Source organism: Notamacropus eugenii, chromosome 2 (genome assembly GCF_028372415.1).
Source record: "Notamacropus eugenii isolate mMacEug1 chromosome 2, mMacEug1.pri_v2, whole genome shotgun sequence".
NCBI classification, from domain to species: Eukaryota; Metazoa; Chordata; class Mammalia; order Diprotodontia; family Macropodidae; genus Notamacropus; species Notamacropus eugenii.
The window spans coordinates 167,702,258-167,707,014 of record NC_092873.1 but is presented as its reverse complement, the minus strand read 5'-3'; the positions used below and the strand labels follow the sequence as shown (position 1 = coordinate 167,707,014).

Sequence of the window (4,757 nt, the reverse complement as noted above, 5' to 3'; positions counted from 1 at the left end):
TTACTCACCTTGCTTATTACATCCTGGATGAATGTTTTTTCATGTTCATAAATGAACCTGAAGTTCTCAAAACAATCCTGTTTTCACTTACAGTAAGCATAATCAAAGCTTGTACTGCAAAACTGTTAAACTTCATTTTTTTCTTTAGCCAAGAGTCAGTGATCAGGAATACATTTCCTATCCATCACACATACTGGACATGCCAAATATATATCCCTTCAATTCCATTCATTAGCATAGATTCATGGCTCCCACTACTGTAGTAGCTGCTCTTCATTGTTCCTTGGCTCCCTATGCAATGTCTGATTGAAAATCTCCGAAGTTTTCCTGTAATACTTGATCATATCCACTCATGACGCTTTGAACACTGTAACCTACTCTATACCCCCCCCACTCAACTGGTGGGTAGCTGGACCACCAAACTGGATTGGTTTGATAAGCTCATGCCTCCCATCATTTGGCTACCATAAGCACCAGCACCTGTTCTCCTGTAGAATCCAAGAAGAGTTCTACATAACTGTGCTACATATATACTTTGTCTTTTAACATAGTTGACACAGCATCTTCATAAACAAATTCAACATCTGTTTTTCCAATCACTCTGCCAGTTTCATTGTGTACTAGAATAGGGTTGAGTGATGAGAAAAAATTGCAAATAGCATCTTCAGTAGCTCTATAATGTAATTCTCTTAATGTATACACAATGGCTGTTGTATTCTGAAAAGTGGACCCACCAGTTCCATATCTATGATCAGACATTCCTAAAAAACAGTAATTGAGGTCTCTTCCAAATCTATCTAACCCCAAGCTGTATCCATCATTATATCCGTTGTAGTCATCATTGTCTTCATACCCTCCACTGTAGTCATCTTGCCTCATTCTTTCAATCCCAGCTCCTCTATCAATAGCCTCTGCCAGCAACAAGTCTGTCACAAGGACCTGGCCACTGCCATTAGTTTTCAAGAAGGATTATAAAGAGTACAAACTTCTGCCCAGCTGCTCATGATGATTTCAATGTATCTGTGGCCTATTCTTTTCTTGTGTTTCTTTAGAGATTTTTAGCTGTTTCCTGTGAAGAAGTTGCAAAGATCTCCTCCATACACCTGGCCTTGAAGTCCACTAGCAATGTTGTCACATTTGGCATGATTTACCACCCTGAAAAAGAAAAATTGAAAACTTTTTCCTTGCTGAAGTCCAAAGGGAGTTCAATAAGGTAGATAAAGCCATCATCAGCAGTGTCAGTACTATTTGGACCAGTATCCTTCAACATCCAATCCATTTTAACATTACTTGACTTGAATACTTTAACATATCTGTGTCCTGTTGTTTCTCTGTCTTTTTCAGTGTCAATTTGGCTTCATGTTCTGGTTCAAGTTTAATAAATTCTTATCCACTTGGTCTGCTTTCTTGGGTATAGATGAAATGAAGCCTTGCTCTACCATTTTGAATTTTGCCTTCTGAGAGGAAGCATGGACTTCATTGGCTGAACAGGACCAGAGCAAGCCCCAGACCTTCACCATGAAGACCTTTCCACCTTTTGAGCTCAGAATCATCTTGTTCAGTCAGTGGTGGATGCTTGATATTTGACTTTGGCATGGCTATGAAGAATTCCATCCTTCAGTATTGAAGATCAATGACATCAGGGGTGATGTCTTGACTTGGGTATGAATTATATTTAAGTGAGTCAGAGTTGTACAAAGTCATTAACCTCAATCTCCTTTTAAGAGTCATCAAAGTCCAAGACAAAAGTCAGGATGACTGGCAATGGTCCAGGATTCAGGGGATGAAAATGACATGTTTGATGTCTGACCAAGCTTTAAGTGCTCCACAGAAACTGACTTAACAGCCTTCATGATGATTGGAACAAATTGTTCTCATCTGCCTATTCCACCTGGGGGATTGTTCATATTCTTGGGTTGGGGTAAAAACCCTTCTAACTGATAGATTTGAAATCAGTTAGTTACTCTCAACTTGATTTAACCCATCTGTCAAGACAGTTTCACCAGGGTGTAACAACTGCACATATCACAGCTCTTTGGAGCAAAAGATGAACATTCAGTGACAGGTTGACAACAATGGTAAATGAGCAGCTCTGAAAACACCTGAAGTTTAGTCCTTCCTGAACACCTCCTATACTGCATCAGAGTGTTGACTGTGTGAGTGTAAAAGAGGCATATATAAACAATAATGTGAAAGTACAAATGACAAGGTTTTTTTTAAAATACAATTTCACCATAGTCATGCTGAGTGGAAGAATTAAAATGAATGGGAGAAACCATAAAACAAAACAAAATAAAACATAATACGAAAGAAAATGGTCTGCTTCTTTATGCAATACAATTTCATAGTTCTTTCTCTGATTGTGGAAAGCTTTTTGCTTCAAAAGTCCATTTGGAATTTTTTAGGGCCTTGCATTGCTATGAAGGACTAAGTCTGCCAGAAAAATTCCTTGCCCACTGTGGTTGTTGCTGTGTACAAAGTTTTCCTGGTTCTTCTCCTTTCACTCAGCACCAGTTCATATAAGTGTTTCCAGGCTTCTCTGAAATCTTCCTGTTCATCATTTCTTATAGCACAACATTATTCTATTACATTCTTATACCACTACTTGTTCAGCCATTCCCCAAATGAAGGGCATCCCATTGATTTCCAGTTTTTGGCCACCACAAAGAGTGTTGCTATAAATAATTTTGTACATGAGGGACCCTTTCCCATTTTTGTGATCTCTTTGAGATACAATCCTAAAAGCAATATTGTTGGGTCAAAGGGTATGCATATTTTTGTAGCCCTTTGGGCAGAGTTCTTAGTTGCTCTCCAGAATGTTTGGATCAGCTCACAGTTCCACCAACAATGAATTAGTGTTCAAACTCTTCCATATCTTCTCCAACATTCATTATCTTCCTGTTTTGTCATGTTAGCAGTCTGGTAAGTGTGATGTGGTACCTCAGGGTTGTTTTGATTTGCATCTCTCTAATCAATAGTGATTTTGAGCATTTTTTCACGACTATAGTCAGCTTTAATTTCTTCCTCTGAAAACTACCTGTTTATATCCTTTGACCATTTATCAACTGGGGAATGACTTGTATTTTTGTACATTTGACTCATTTCTTTATATATTTTAGAAATGAGGCCTTTATCAGAGACATTAGTTACAAAAATTCTTTCCCAGTTTTCTGCTTCCTTCCTAATCTTGGTTACATTGGATTTGTTCATGCAAAAACTTTACAATTTAATGTAATCAAAATTATCCATTTGCACTTCATACTGTTTTCTAATGTAATAACATATAAATGACAATGAATAAATATTGAATAATAATGAATAAAACATGAATAATGAATAAATAAATAATTAAATAATAATTTCATAATATAAATTTTATTCCTTTATGATCTGAGAAGGATGCATGGACTATCTCTGCCTTTCTGCACTGGATTGTGAGGTTTTGATGCCCTAGTACATGGTCAGTTTCTGTATATGTGCCAGGTACCACAGAGAAAAAGATATATTTCTTTCTTTTTCCATTCAATTTTCTCCAGAGATCTATCATATGTACCTTATCCAGAGTTCTATTCACCTCCCTAACTTCTTTGTTGTTTACTTCGAGTTTAGATTTATTAAGTTCAGAGAGGGAGAGGTTTAGGTCCTCTCCTAGTGTAGTTTTGCTCTCTGTTTCTTCCTGTAACTCCCTTAACTTCTACTCTAAGAATTTCCATGCTATACCACTTGGAGTATATATGTTTAGTAATGATGTTGTTTCGTTGTCTATGTTGCCTTTGAGCAGGATATAGTTTCTTTCTTCATCTCTTTTGATTAGATTTATTCTTGCTTTTGCTTTGTCTGAGAATAAGATTGCTACCCCTGCTTTTTTATATCAGATAAAGCACAAAATATTCTGCTCTAACCTTTTACCTTTAATCTGTGTGTTTCTTGTAAACAACATATTGTTGGATTATGGTTTTTAATCCATTCTGCTAACTGTTTCCATTTTTTAGGAGAGTTCATCCCATTCACATTCACAGTTATGATTATTATCTGTGTCTTTCCCTCAATCCTCTTTCCTCCCATTTGTCCTTTTAGTTATCCCTTCTCCCTTCCCCTCCACAATAGAGTTTTATTTTTTATCACCACCTCCCTCAGTCTTCCCTTCTTTCTTTCAGCCCCTCTCCCTTTTACCCTACTTTTCCCTTTCTACTTCTTCCGTCCCTTTTAACTTCCCCTCCCTTTTCCTTTCCCCTTCTGCACCTATTGCCTATAGAACTAGTTAGATTTGTGTACTTAACTGAGTTTTTTGTTCCCCCCTTGAACCAAATCAGATGAGAGTAAATCTCAAACAATGCTTATCTCTCTCCCCTCTTTCCCTCTACTGTAATATATTTTTGCGCTTCCTCCTACAATGCAATTTACCATTTTCTGCCTCCTCCTTTTCACATCTCCTGTTACAGTCCCTTTGTATTCTTAAATACCTTTTTATCATCAAATCATTTACTTTATACTCACTCCCTCTCTCTATGTACATCCCTTTTATTTATTATGATAAATAAACAATTCTCAAGATTAACAAGTATCTTCATTCCTTATAGAATTGTAAACACGTTTCCCATATTGAGTAGCAAGTTCCTCCCCTCCTTCTGTTTATCTTTTTATGCCTCTTTTGAGACTTGTGTTTGAAGATCAGATTTTCTATTGAGCTGTGACCTATTCAGCAGGAAGTTCAGGAAATTCCTTATTTCATTGAATGTCCATTTTCTTACCTCAAA

At 36.8% G+C, this 4,757-nt stretch overlaps 1 pseudogene; it reads right to left on the bottom strand.

Annotated features, from left to right (window-relative positions):
• Window positions 1-291: 291 nt before the first annotated feature.
• Window positions 292-1,553, bottom strand: LOC140523745 (heterogeneous nuclear ribonucleoprotein H-like; annotated as a pseudogene).
• Between the last annotated feature and the right edge of the window lie 3,204 nt (window positions 1,554-4,757).